This window comes from Planococcus citri, chromosome 4 (assembly GCF_950023065.1).
Source record: "Planococcus citri chromosome 4, ihPlaCitr1.1, whole genome shotgun sequence".
Classification (NCBI taxonomy): Eukaryota; Metazoa; Arthropoda; class Insecta; order Hemiptera; family Pseudococcidae; genus Planococcus; species Planococcus citri.
Window position 1 is genome coordinate 21,324,140 of NC_088680.1, and position 16,040 is coordinate 21,340,179.

Consider the following 16,040-nt stretch of genomic DNA (forward strand, 5'->3'; position numbering starts at 1 on the left):
GATTTGAATCGACCCCTTTCTTAATTTTATTTTAAGCACAGATCTTTTGAAATAAGCCTCTCTCGTTCCACACTTTATTTAAAAATTCTACTCATCATCGGTTATATAGTTTACATCTTAACACTTGTTAACCTCTAAATAGATCATACACGTTATAATTTATAATGTACATATACAGAATTATTATTATACAAAGATTTCGTAATAATTAAAAATAACGCAGGCGCTCCATTATAGTACATATTATTCTATTCTATGGAAGATGAGTAATCGATTCTACGTTGATAATGAGCTGATCTGTAAAGAGAGCAACTCCATGACAGTGTAATGATCAGTTATACTGTCGACGGATAGCTCTCTTCATAGCACCATACTCGTTTTGAATTTGAACAGCTGTATTGTTTCGTTGAACGACTGCAGGTTGCTGTGTGCTATAAACAAAAGAATGTAATTAGAGAGACGCGTTGACATTATTCGTCGAATGTGCTGTGCTGTGCTATACTGTGTTCTGTTCTCTGCACTGCACCGTACACGAATGCTATATGGAAACGCAGATACGAGTACAATATAGAGGAAAGTATACCTACTCGTATTCGGGTATTGGTCTATTGGACGAACATATTTTCAACGAACGTATGCGCGTGTGAGTCGCAGAATACGACGACGAGGAATTCGTTTTGGAAATTTATTCTCGGGTTTTAAAATATTCCAAAGCTGATCATGAAATATACCTGTGGCTAATTGGGGATTGTCTGCTGTGAATGGAAATGGAATTAGTTGAAATTTGGGATTGTTGCGGTGTGATCATCTGGTTCAAAGCAAATTAGGAAATTCGAGGTTCAAGGTTCGTTTTTTAAAGTTTTTTTTAGAGGGGGAGGGGGAAGGCGGATTTGATATTACATATTTCTATTTAACGTCTTCTTTTCAGAATTTTTAAATTATTCATTTTTATTTTTTCTGGGGTTGAGAGAAAAAATTTGAAAAAAATAGATTTAAAAGAAATGTGGACTTGGATAAATTTTGGTTCTTTTCTCCTCCCTTCTTCGAAAAATCGAAATATCTGAGAAAAAGTTTTATCCAAAGTTCTGGATTTTGTATTAACTTAATACTGTCCTGTTTATTAGACACCTCGACGTACCTATCGTATTTTATATTATTGAGCTGCCAGAACGCAAAATTGAGGGTTTTAAGGAGTTCTGAATTACCCAAAATTGCTCAGAAATCGTATGAAGTGATGAAAAAATCAAATGGACAATTTTTATCGTGGAAAACCTTACCTATTCATAATCACATTTAAATGGTAATGTTGTTTGAAGACCCAGTTATGGCGTAAGTCGGAAAAATATCATTTTTTGAGTGTTGGAAAATTTTCAAAAAACAGTGTAACCTGCCGAAAAATACACTTTTTTCACTCTTTCCGAGAGTAGTTTTCAAAAAACAATGATAGCCAAAATATGACCTTATAGTGGAAAGTTTCTAGTGTTGTAGCGGTCCAATTGTCGCGTATTTTGAAATTTTAGGACATTTTTTTTTTTTGAAAAAATTTGAAATTAAAATTTTACTTTTTCTCTGCCATCTCTAAAATGGCTTTTAAAACGTGTTGCGATGGTTCAGAAATAGCTCTAGAAAGAAGATTCCTTGATTTGTATCTGTTCAATCAAAAATTTCGAGATTTTACTCAATTTTGACAAATGTAGGCTCCAAAAAATACCATCACATTTTTTCTCTTTTATCAAAAGTGGTCCTCAAAATGCGTTAGCAGTCGAAATGTGGCCTGAAAGATTCTCTGAGTTGAAATTGAATTTGGAGAATTTTTTTGAAAAATGTTGGGCTCTAAAAAAAATACTATTTTCTCAACTTATGGCAAATATTCAGCCTCTGAACGTGGTTATAAATTTCTAATTCAAAATACAATATGACTAAATTAGAAATTTTTCGAAATAATGATCGTCCAATGGAAGCACCCCCATGGGTCCTCCTTGTGCTCTGCTAGAAAAGAAATGAGCAAAATTGGTTAATTATTGTACACATAAGGAGTGGAGTAATTTTAGAGTGTGAGTATCGAGGTAGATGAAAGAGGTTTCCATACAAATTTTAGAGCTAAAAAAATCCAAACTTTTTCAATAGGAAAATATTTGTTGAAAAAATGTTGCAATTCTGTTCTTTCAACTTCTTTTAGAATTAGTAACGAACCAAAATTGATGTCTTTCTCTTCCCATTTTTCCGAAAAAATTTAAAGAAATTGATGCATTTACTCCAGTTTTTAATTTAGGGATGAAAATTCATTTTAAACGTTTCGAGAATTCGAATGTATAACCATGATATTCCGTTTTTATTGTTACGAGAGGGAGGGGAAGGGGAGTTGAAAGTGAGAAGTAACGAACAATTGCGAAAAGCAAAAATAACATCGAAAGATTGTTGTAAAAAAAAATAATAATTTAAGAGCTTGAAACTTTGCATTATCCAAATGAGGTTCTTGACCTTTAAAATTCTCAAAAAATTTCAATCATTTAGAATTTCAGAAAACAGGATTTTTAAAATACGAATCCTTCAGGTGGCTCGATGTTTTTTGTTTGCAATCAGAAAGTATCAACAATGTTGATTTTCTATTCGGAGGTTGAAAAAAAAGCGTGAAAAATGAGGCAACAATTTTACTCGTGAGATGCATAATATTGTTTTATTGTGGTGTCCTCAGAGTAGATGTTCTTATACCCATGAAAATTATCAAAAAAAATTTTCATCCCTCCCTCATTTTTCGAAAGTATCTGGAAAGTCACATTTTTGTTATTGTAATTTTATTTTAAGCATCCTGGATGAGGAATTTAGAGGAGATAAGGATGTCCATTCCAAGAGGAAGTGAATGAGAGGAAAAAAGTCGAACCAACTGATGTTTTTGACACCAAAAAATGTCAACACATTTTGCTCAAAATGATCTAGACATTTGGGAGGGAGGAGGATTAGTTTGTGAATCTGGGAATAATTTCAGGATGGAGTATTTTTGGGTTCGAAGCACAACGAGGGAGCTCTACTACATGGAATAAGTATAGTATTGCTTTAAAAAAGAAGTAATTTTTGGAGAAAAAAATCATCTAAACTTTTTGGAATGAAAAATCGCTACTAGTGATTCTCATGAGTAAAAATATTCATTTTAAAGGCATTTCTGAAACATTTGGTCAGCCTGAGAGTCTAATTATAATGTTGCTAGAAGAAGGGATAGGGAGAGAATTAATTTCAAGAATTTTGTTAAAAAATATCAAGGAAATGATTAGAATGAATTTCGTATCATTTATCGAGAAAAATTTGATTACAGTTTTACATACTTGGAGTATTGGATTTTTTGAGGTTTGCATATAAAAAAGATTCTTTTGATCTGTAATTTGATCAGTAAAATGTCTATTGAAACATCGAGGAAGTTATCGGAATGTGTTATTCACCTCGAATTATTCAGTTTGAATTGATATTTTTTTTGGCAAACTGATGATTTTTCTTGTCTCAGATCCAAAATCATAAAGTTTTATTGTTTTGAGGAAAAATTTGTCTTTGTTGGGGTTTTCTTTTTTCGAAAATTTTCTCGATGATTTCTTCTCAATAAAATTATTTTGGGAGTTTATCGACTCACATCTCTTTCGTCAAGTTTTCCTTTTCTTAATTTTGATCGCCTGAAACAATATGCTTCAATTTTTTGAAGATGTGTCCAAGTATTTAGAGTCATTTCAGTGTCCATCTTTAAAACTCACAAAATACTCACTATCAGGTTACTCACCTTGTGCTGGTAAAATAATTCAAAATAGAATAAATAACACACCCTGTTTCAGCAACCAAAAAAATCATCTGAAGTCCGGAATCCATCACCGAAGTTACATATTTCAAGTCTACGTACTTCTTATTATTTATTCTACAGTGTAACGACCAAAACCACTAATTAAAATTCGTCCACGCTGAATTTTGAGCTGGTTCGTCGCTGCTGTCACATCCGCCATAATAGGTATATCCGAGCACAAGGCAAAATCGCCCCCATATCGAACTCGAACTGCATCAGTCGAAACGCACAGCAAAAGGTTACCAACCGCGAACGACCATTATATACGACAGGATAAATTTGCATAAGCAACTTGAAACGTTCAGCTTCGTCCAGGTTTTGGGGCACTGGCACCTGAAACAGAGAAACAGGCAGATAAGGAAATAGCTCGCAGTGTGTGTGTTCGGTTTTCGCTGCTCGAGTTCGACGTTTATCGAAATACGCTCGTTAATAATTACTAAACGTTTAAACGTTTATCAGTTCATTTAATCCGCCATATTTAGGTATAACGAAACGCGATATAAATTACATTCGTGTATAATGTATAGAGTACGTATAATATGAAGTGAACTCGACTCATAATACTCGTACAACGCTGAGCTGCTATATGGTGTAGATGGTTTATTTACTCTTGTAACTATTTTTAATGGGTTTGGCGAATAAACGCAATACATACATCGTAATGAACGTATTAACTCGGTAATTAATGGGATGGCAAAGGTATATGCCTATGGTATGGTATGGTACCTAAAACCTATACCTTCACCCATGTAGTGAAAAGTGTTCCCCATCTGAGAGCTTTGTTGTTAAGACCAATTGTGAAAACCTGTTGTAGGTACAGGTAACACTAGCACGTGTATGTAAATTGGTGAAAATTCGGTCTGTGACGCCAACGACGGACGTGTGCTAACTTCGTCAGTCATATAATGATCCTGTGTGTTTTTTAAAGTTCACTGCTTTGATGTTCTATATTTTAGTTCCGGTTCAGTTAAATATTGTAGAGGTACCTCTACCTGTATACCTACTGTTTTGTCAGTAACGCTTGTTAGTCTATGGGGAATTTTTTCAAGTAGAATTTTTTTATGCATTTGAATCGATGGTTACAATATTGTGCTTAGTTTGATGTGTATTGAATGGAATGATGAAGTATAGAGAGGTACCTGTACCTAACCTATACCTCAAGGTGACTCATACGAGTATCATGGGTAATACGTATTCGATAAGAAATAAATAGCAAAAAGAAAAAAAATACAAAATTATTTCGAGTGCACGAATTAGGTACTTAGGTACATCTGTACAAGTATTTGTTATTAACGATACTCAATCTCTCGTCAGATATCAAAGGATTGCAGGAATAACTGTTATATGTAGGTACATATATGTAGGGGTATACTCGAGCGGTGCTTTCTCCCCTTTATCGCCTTTCCATTTTAATTAGACTGATTTTGCGTTAATTTTTCCCAAATCATATGGTATGTAGATAATTTGAAGATTCCTTATCGAACAGAACTTGGTATGCCATTAGTAGATGTTTAATTATGATAATTTTGCGATGAAAGAATAAGAGTAAAATTAGATACTGATAACCAAGATTAACATATGAGGATGCAGACTTCGTTGATTTCGATCTGAGTCATGCTGGAAGGAAATCTGACTAATTTGTTTGCTCGTTTTGAGATGTATCATTTAAATGAAATTTTTAAAAATGCGAAATTTTTAAAAATGCGAAATTTTTAAGATTTGTAACTTGTGAGCATTACGTGTTATCTCATTTTTTTTTCTGCAGAAAGATTGGGGTTTATTTTTAAATCATGCCAAAACACCGATGAGAAACTTTTTTGAAAAAATGACGGGGGGGGGGGTAATACACTTTCGAGAGGAGTTTGAATGGGTACTGAGTGCTCTCAAGGGAATGTTTTGAATTTTCTGGCTTTAAAATGTAGAAAACGTAGATTTAAAAGAAAATTATGTGACTCTCGAAACCAATTTTCGACCGTCCGAGGTGATTTACTGATTTCTAAAAAAAAAAATATCTGAAATTTGATGGTTCTAAAATAACTGTTCTGCTGGAATTGATGCAAAAAATACTTTACGACTAATTCCAATTTCCTGCTGTGATATTTGACCTTTCAAACCACTCTGAAGCCTGCTGTAAGATATTTTCATTCTCCATTTAGTTTTTTGATCCTCAATCTCTTCAGAATGATTGAAAATTTGATGTTGATCAATCTAAAAAATGTGGTATTCCGGAAATTTCAGCCAAAAGGATATTTTGAGCTGTCTCTAACTGATCTCAGTGACCAAGTTTATATTCCTAAATTCGTACTAGTTTTTATTTTTTCATCTACTGTATCCACCAGAGAGGCTGTTGAAATTTCTACAAAAGCCAGATTTTTCAAATCAAACACTGACCAAATGTGGTAATTATCAGTCAAAATTGATTTCTATACATTTGCATAAAAATTCGAAAAATTACAGTGAAGGAATAATCTGGTTGGAGGTTCCAAAATAGCTTGGAACTTTGAAATATTACTGCAGGGGGTTAAAGTACATTCGAAAAACTCCCCCCCCCCCCATCTCAAATTTTGAAAACTTCCCATGCATTAGTAATTTTTTGAATTTTTAGTATTTCTTCAAAAATCGAGAAAATAACTCCACTTGATCATTTATTTGTCCACTGACTTGTTCTCAAGGCTGTGGAAAGGAGGACAAAATGGGGCTATTTGCCTTGGGATGGGGTTTTCTGGACGGCCCAAAAAATAGAAGGCCTGAAATGAATGGTGAATTTTATCTATTTTATTTTATCAATCATACAGATGTTGAATTATTGACAAATCATCAAATATAATTTCAGTCGAGTGATTTTTTCTAAATAAACAATGGATAAAATTCAATAATTTTCCACAGAAACTGATTCATTCTTAGAAGGGAGAGAGGGAAATTATTGGCTCTGGACTTACTTTAGCTTTCGACGACTCTGCTTGCCTCTTTCAAAAACCTAGTTTCAATTTTTTTGAGAATAATTTGAAGCCATGGGGTTCAAAAAATCTCATTTAGAATTAAATTTGGAGAAAAAACGTATTTTTGACTTTTTTTGTTCCTCAAAATTTTGTAAAATTAAAGCATTTATTATAAAAATGAAAAATGTTGATAATTTACAAAAAATCTAATCATCTTGATTTGCTAATCATTGATCTCATTTTTAATTGGTTTAGAATTTTTTCGTTTGAATTTATTCTTATCGCGATTCTTGGAAATTTGTAATTTTTGGAAGTGAGAAATGAGGGCGAGTAAAAGAGGAAGGCAATGTCATCTAATTTCTTGTACGATTTATGTGATTTTTTTTTATAAAAAGAATATTTTTTCAGTCAATTTATTTGAAAAATTCATGATTTTGATTTTGAAGTTAAGATGTTTAGGATTTCTGGCACACATACTCCCCTCTCCCTTCCTATTGTGTAAATAATTTTTTGGAAAGAAAATTGACAATGAAAAAAAATAACGACACCACCTAGTTTTTTATTTTCACCCAACTCACACTCTTACCCTTCAATCATGAATTTCATCCACAGTTTTTGGGTGAAAATATTCTGGATTTCTCATTTCCGACCCTTCTTCCTTCACCCACAAATTGTCTTGAGAGATTCGTCGAAAATGAAAACAAAAAAATGCTTTTATCTTCACCCTCTTCGTCTTCACCTTATTACCCGTCAATTATGAATTTTTAATGCATACTTAATATTTCAATGTTCTTTTCGAGAATCCGAAAAAATTGAGGTTGGCCTGATTGAAACAGAAGAATCTCGAATTAAGGGTTCTAGTTCTGAAATTTTCTAAAATGATGAATGTTTTGAAAGAAGCTGATAAAAATTGCCATTCAAGATGGAAAAATTTTGAAAAATTGATTCTTGATTGAAAAATCGTGATTGTACTTTTTCATGTTTTGGAGAATTTACCTTTAAGTACCTCACCGTGTTCGCGAGCATTTCAAAAATCAATGAAATATTAACTGCAGGCCTACTCATAAATGCTGAATTAATGACACAGTAAAACAGAAAGTATTTTACGAATATCACTCAAGAATACGTATACTTTTAGGGTTTCCATTTTCGTCTAATGCACGATTATACTTTTGAATCGTAACTTATGTTTAAATTAACTGTGTCAAATTTCATAGAAAGCTACTTATTCAATATTTTTATTTTTTTTTATTTTTAAGCTAGGTAATCTGTTGTCATTCTATTATAATAATCTGGAGAAATGACTTTTTACGAGCATCACATGTGCAAAAATTTCCTCAAATCGAGTATCTTATGCTTTCGTATCCTGTCATTTTGATTAAAATGAGCCAAACTGTTATAAATATTTTATTCGAATTTTACCCCAATTTATATTGTTTTAACTGTTCTCTTGTCCAGACTTCTGTAGACGTAGACAGTATAGACAGACACCCCTTATATAGTGTACATTTTTCGAGGCGAGTTTCACGAGGGTAGAGATTTGAGTTGGGAAATCATCGAATACTCTTGGGGGACCATTTGTGTGGTTGTTTCGGATAATTTGTGAGTGCGTATCCTTTGGTCTCTGGGGTGTTTGGTGTTTGATTTTAAAAGCTTATCGTTTCGGAGGATTTATCGGGTCTAATGAACTTTTCTTGTTAAATATGTTAATTTTAAACGATTGTGGGTTGGTTTTAAATACAATTAAAGAGTTCAAAGTTTTCACAACCAAAAAAAAAAAAAAAAAAAACAATGAAATGGCGAAGTGAATGACATTTTACTCACCTGACACAAATTCATATTAGAATATTAAGCTTATACGAGATATTTTCGATTTTGTTAATTGAATGATTCGATAAAGATGAAAAATGAAAAAAAAGAAAGTGAATTTTAAAAAACCTCAAAAACATTAATTATCCGAATTGAGTAACCGAACTACCTATATCTATTTCATGAACAAACGAGATCATAAAACGAAATAATCAATTGGAAAACACGAATAAATAGTAAAAAATTAATATATTTTTCCAACATATTTCATCATTCATGAAAAGAAAAACAATAAAGAGATAAAGTGAGAGTCTCCTGGCGAAAAACACATCTATAATACGCAATTTTAGAAACGCATTAATAATTCTACCATTGAAAAAAAAAATTAAATAACGTTTCGTATTTCGCAAATAAATTAATTTAGCGTTAAATCGTATTTCTCGAGGTATTTTTATAGTATTAATGCGTTCGGTTCACGCGTGAATACATCAGAATAATAGAATAAAATCTCAACTGTGTATCCATTCGATAAAATAATTTTTTCACTATCGTGTTCACTAAAGCCAAAAAAATACTCGTAAAGTTGGGGCAAAAAATTCGACCTCTTAAAACTTTTTTTTCCATTTCCAGGTTCCACCTCCTGTTTGAAAATTATCTACCAACGGAAGCCCCTTTTCATTTACAGTTGAAGTACATAATTTCTTTCGTATATGGTTTATCATCGTAATGTTTGCGAAAATTGACGAAATTTTCACATTGAATTGCAAATACCAGTCTTATCTTTATGTCACCGTACCACGTAGATATCACTTTTATGAATAATTAAATTGGACGATAAGATAAAAATTGCGAGAGACTTATGATTTATTATTGAATCACGATTGCGTCATGATTCATGATCCACTGTTTTGGGTGAATTACATAGCGAACGTTGATAAATTTCAGATCAACGTCATGGTGGCTTCTTAATGGTATTTTAGATGCAGGGTTGCCATGTAATCGTCGAAATTTGGAAAAAATTGGGTCAATAATTTTTTATAAAATTTGTGCGAGGAGTGAAAATTTTTTTTAAAAACCACGTGATCGAGTTCCTCATCCATTCATGTTGAAAACAGCAAAAATGACTTATTATTTGGTCAAATTTCCTTCCAAAAAAATTCTCCAATTCACGAAAAATTGAAAAGTATAAGAAGAGATTATAGCCTGTTGAAAAATAATAATGAAAGGATTAACCAGAAGATTTGGCAACATCGCAGAAACGTCAACAGTCGAAATCAAATTACTCGTTTGATACGTCCAATTTTTTCTCAATTTATTTTGTATTTAGGTATATTATTATAGCTACTGGTTTATCAAAATACTCTCTTATGGTTTTTCTGCGTAAAAAATCCGATCCCACCACTTGGCAACCATGCATTATTTATGAGAAATTTTAGATTTTTATTCGCATATCGAAGTGTGTGGTTTAAATCGTTACTAATTCTTCTATGTATGACTTCGCAAAATATATAAGTATAATTTCCCTGTTCGTGGAAAAACTGTGTAATTGCGGGATTTTGCGTTGATTAAACGACGAGTTGCATATGAAAACGTGCCTTCGTGTTAATTGGTTGCATGACAACAGCCACGGCGCGCCCATAATTTTTAATGGCATTCGCTAATTGATTCTGCATATGAGGAAGAGATGGGACGACTATGAGGTGATGGCTGACTGAGTCTTACATATCTCGGTCAAGTTATATGTATGGTATGGAAATATTTGATGGAGAAATCGGAATGTGCTTTTAGAGTTGGGAGTCATTTTATGATTGAACGAGTGCGAAACAATAATGATCTCGGGATGAGTGATAGTGCGAAGTTGAGGTCGTGTATTTTTCCAAGTATTCTGATTTGTATTTCTGTGGCTAAAAGTATGTATGTAGGTAGCTTTGGTTTGACTTTCTCGCTGACTTTATTCAACAAAAATGTCATTTTTGAGGATTTTCCCAGATTGTTCATTTTTTTTGGTGGAATTACGAGGAAATGATGCTGTTGAAGAACAGCTGAAAGTGAATTTGATATCATAAATGGCGGGCGGGGGGGGGGGGGTATTATTTCAGAGTTGTTTTCTGTATTGAAAATCATCCTTCACAATCTGGAATACTTTTAGGGAACAATTTTCAACAAATTTTTTTGCCCTTTGAGAATGACAATTTTTATATAATTATTTTGATCTCATGATGAAAAATGAAAACTGACATAATTATTCGTGTGGATGTTTCTATCAATGAGATAATTATCTAATGATGGAATCGTATAGGTTGAATGAAAAATGATAAAACATTTTTTTTTTAATCGAAAATTGATAACAATAAATTAATGACTATTCATAGAATTGGTATCGATGGATGGATTGATGAATTCCTCTATATAATCATTGATCGATTGATAAAAATAACACTGAATCGATTCAGAATTGATATTACGAGGTTTTCCATTGATAGAAATACTCGTATTAGAGAAAATTGGAATCTCATAATAAGATATGGAATTCGACAGTATATATTTAAAAAATCTAAATCAAAGCCAGAAGTTATCAGAGGTAGAATTTTTTTTTACAATGGATAAAATAGATATAATAAATAATTCAAATTCTTCAAAAAAGCCTAACGAAAAAATTTAAGCGAACCATTTATTCATTTTTATTATTACAAGTTTTTGATTCCCCCCCCCTCCCCTCCCCTCCAAGCTCACTCGGATTCAGAATGATCCGCTAATCTTCCTTTTGGAACATTTCTGAAGTTTTACGTTTGTCTTCGTTAATTGAAAATTACAAATTATAAAATCCCCAAACAGAAATTGAAGTTTTGGGAAAAAGAGAATAAAATTCGAAAAATTGAAGTAAAATGCTTACATAGCCTACCTATAGAATTTTTTTTACAATGGATAAAATAGATATATGTAATAAATAATTCAAATTCTTCAAAAAAGCCTAACGAAAAAATTTAAGCGAACCATTTATTCATTTTTATTATTACAAGTTTTTGATTTCCCCCCTCCCCTCCCCTCCAAGCTCACTCGGATTCAGAATGATCCGCTAATCTTCCTTTTTGAACATTTCTGAAGTTTTACGTTTGTCTTCGTTAATTGAAAATTACAAATTATAAAATCCCCAAACAGAAATTGAAGTTTTGGGAAAAAGAGAATAAAATTCGAAAAATTGAAGTAAAATGCTTACATAGCCTACCTACGTTTTTAGTTTGGTAATTCATTTTTTCCTCAATTTTCAGTCATTCATAATTTTTTGTCTGAATAAAAAAACGTCGAGTTATTTCATTATTAAAATTTCAAAATTTCCAAAATTTGGCATTACGAATAAATACGAGTAAAATCTGAAAGTTTAGAAAAGCTGAAAAAAATTTAGCCACCCACCTCTGTATTCAGAGCTTTTATCGAACCAGGGGATATTTTTGATTTGAAGTGTGATTTTTTAGGAGCCAAAATTAGAAAAAAAAAGTGCATTTTTATTACAAAGATTGAGATTTATGGCAAAGAACTCTCGCGTTAGTAGTACGAACTACATATCTACTTTTATTCATTTCAAAATGATGGAAAAAATAAACAAGAAATCTTATTTTCATCGGAGAATGCTGAATTTGATCAAATGTCTTGAAGAGTAGGTATCCTGATTTATTCCAAAATTCAAGAAGAAAATGAATATTTTTATATTTTTGAGGCATATGAATGATATGATAAGACCCCCCCCCCCCCCAAAAAAAACCACACTCTATGCCTTGTGACCTTTGAATCAAAATTTCAAATTTTTTCTCTCCAAGACTTTGACTTGTGGAATTTTAAAATGAAAATGGGACCAATTTTTTTCAATTTTGAATTTGCGAGCTTAGAAATATTCTGTTGAAGGAGTTACAAATTTTGAACGAATCGATTCGTGATTTTTTTTTTCAAAAATCATTAAAAAATTGGTGTTTTTCCTTTGAACTAAATTTCTTTGTTCAGCTCTGAGATACATTAGATAGGGAAGGAGGAAGTGTGAGATCCTCAGTCTTCAAATCTGCCAAAATTATATTTCAAGTTGAAATGAAACACGACGTTCTGTTTGAAAAATTTTCAGAAATAACTATGATCAATATGTAAAAAATAATTATGCTGATTTCGAAATCTTTGAATGATTATTATTTTACCTGCTCACAATTTTTTTTTTTTAATAGACAGCAGAACCGTCAAGACCGAAAACAGCCAAGAACCTACGTCGTCGTTGTGACCCCCCCCCCTCACCCTTAAAAAATGTTACTCGTAAACAAAATATTGAATTATAAACTTTAAGGATTCCTGAATGGAAGGGTTGAATGGAAAAGGGGCCTTAGTCATTTTTTAAACTGATTTTTACATGTTCAAATAGACTTGAAATTTTTTTCTACCTGCAAATATTTTCCAATTCGTTTTTTTTCATGGAAGAACACTTTAATATCACTGAATATGATGAAATTATTAATAAAAAAAAAATAAATAAATAATATAAATTATTCAAAATTGTAAAAATTAAAAAAACAAAAAAAATGACTAAGGCCCCTTTTTCATTGAACCCCTCAGTTGTAGTGAGCCATTAGTTCGTAATTCGTCAATTTATGAACAATCTTTGAAAATTAAGTCTTCTCATTATTTAAAAATTTTTAAACATTGAAAATTTTCAATAAAAATGTTGAAAGTTGCACTCCTGTTGATACGTACAATCTGGACTGAGGGAAATCGCCCTCTTTACCCCTCTTCACTGGGAACATCAAATCATAAGATGTCATTATTCTATAGAAAACTGAAACTTTTCATTTTTTGTACCGAAAAGTCTCACTTAATCTAGCTTTTATTTTACATCAGAATTTGAATTTTATACATTTTACTATAAGAAAAAATTGATGAAATGAAGTATTGACTTATCGGTTTTTGTTGACTGTTGACACATTTCATTTTTGAGTGCGGTTAAAAATAGTGAAGAGAATTCAACGTGTTCGATTTTTTTACCACGAGCTCTTCTCGTGAACTTGAAATTTTTTGCATTGTGGGTATAGGGTGTTTCAAAAAATGACATACAAATTAGAATTTTCCTCACGTCATTTTTGAAACCGGTTCGGTGGTTTGCAACAAATTATAGACCATTCAAAAAAAATGAAAATATGAGAAAATATTCAGAATGCTTTTCCTTCATTAGATTGATAAAAAATTTCCCATGATGAAAAATGCAGGATTTCTGTGCTTTTCAATGTTTATTCTCGGTTTATTTTTTGTGAGCTGCTGAACCGGTTTCAAATTTTTTTGGCCCATGATGAAAGTTCTCCAAATTATAAAGTTTAAAAATGTCGTAAAATGAAAAATGTACTCAGGATTTCTGTGATTTTCAATTTCTATCCGGGGTTTACTTTTTGTGAGATGCTGAACCGGTTTCAAAATTTTTTTGCCCATGATGAAAGTTCTCCAAATTATCAGGTTTACCTCCCACATTGAGATACCTTTCGCGAATCGTTTGAATTTTTCAAAATGCACATTACTCTTGTACTTCTACATACAAAAACCACTAAAGGAATAAAAATCTATTTTCGTTGATTTTTTTAAAATCAATTTTAACCAGTCAAAAATGATGTAAACTAATAAGGATCGATTGATCGCACTATGAACATATTTTTCCCAAAATTTCGAGGCTCAAGGCTCCCCCTCCCCCCAAAAAAATGATAAAATTGAACCAAAAAAAATTCTATAAACAACTCAGTAATTCTTTAAAAACACTTACTCATTAATTCGATCGATTTCCACCCACGACATCAGACATCAGCTGTAGCTCCAATTACGTGCATCCGGGCTCTAGGTAGGTAACTTGGCCATATATGTATGTATAAGGGTTAATCGCAGATCAACGGCGCGACGCAACGAACGGTTTCCAAAATCATGGAAAATTTCCACACTCTGCAGTCAGGGACATTGTATTTAGGCGCGTGTGAAAAATCGGCGTACGGAAGAGGAAAAACTGCGCAATGCATCGGAACACGATTACAAATAGACATCATTTGAGCGTGGTCGTGTTACGGTACACGACCACGACCACGACCGAACCATCACCATCGAGTTAAGCTAGAAAATTAAAACTGTCATGAACACCGGGTACTACGCGAAGAGGTACGCTCGCGGTATACGCACAAGGCGGCTGATGTAATTGTCACCGCCAAACTATAATGTCATGAAGAGAATCGAAATGGGAATAGGTGAGGCCTTTATAGTATAACCGAGAGTCGGAGTATCGTCGAGTTAGACCGTGGCAGGTGGTATACCGGCAAGCGGCGGAGACCCGGCATACCCTTAGAAAATATACACCTCTCTTCGTCACTTCTAAGTTCTAGGTGTATTCGTATTGTCGCGGTATACCTGCCAAGTCGTTCGCGACCGATTTGAACCAACAGGTTTGGAGCCCCCCTCGAATTTCAAGTCTAACTTGCCATAAAGAACGACTGCTGCGCGACGCACGTACCTATATCTAGACGAACGACATGAAGAGAGACGAATCATCCCAACAAAAATCCATCATTGTTGGTTTTTAGTATTTGTAAGTCTTCGTTAATTTATCAAACGGCTGAGGTGTACCAAACGGTTGGAAAATTTTAGGAACCATTCGACGTTAATGGCAAAAATTACCTCGTAACCTTGAATAATTAACGGTAATTTTTTCTGCTATATTTTTCAATATTTCATCACCATCGATCCGTTCGTTTCGCCAATTCTGTAAGTCTTCAATACCCCCCCCCCCTCCATGGGTCTCTGCCCATGCGTCTTTTTATCTCTCAAAAGTGTCCTGATCCACCCTCCTTAACCTGAAGCCAGAAGCTTTTCATGTTCGAACTTTTGATGAATAATTTTCTGAGGGCGATGACTGAGATGGAGTACAAAAGGATTTTTGAATTTTTTGGGCTAAAAAGTTTGAGTTTCGCGTTGAAACAAAAGTCCTAAATAGTTTTCAACTTTGGTTCACATTTTAGAGCATTTTGAAGCAGTTCTTGGGTATTTTTATTTTCGAAAGAATGAGTCCGAAAATCTTTTCAGTTTTTGGGCGTACCCTCTCTATGCATGTTTGGGCAAAATTTGAGAAAATGTTCGAAAAATTGACAAAATGTGTCGTGTTATGTCGATTCTTACTGATTTGAGGCCAGTGATTCTTGATATTGATTGATTTTTGGGATTCGATCATTTATAGTGTCTTCCAGTTGCCTGTTTTTTCAAATTGGAGAGCTTAGGAGATATTTATTAAATCTATCGATTGTGTAAGGTATGTACTAAACTTGAAAAATGACAAAAAGTACAGTTTTTGGCGAAAAAAAGTTGCTATGAAATCAAACGATTCAGGTGCAAAGCGTCACTGAGACAGAACCAAGAAACCTCAAAAATACATTTAATAAGGAAGGAGATGCTAAATTTCATTTTCCAATTTTTGAAGA

General features: G+C 32.9%; 1 long non-coding RNA gene across 1 annotated transcript; it reads right to left on the reverse strand.

The window, feature by feature from the left end:
* Window positions 1–60: 60 nt before the first annotated feature.
* LOC135845553 (uncharacterized) lies at window positions 61–15,337 on the reverse strand. Its single transcript, XR_010558774.1, has 2 exons — window positions 14,348–15,337; window positions 61–4,153 (listed from the first exon to the last, which is right to left on the reverse strand). It is a non-coding gene; the product is annotated as an uncharacterized LOC135845553 (long non-coding RNA).
* Between the last annotated feature and the right edge of the window lie 703 nt (window positions 15,338–16,040).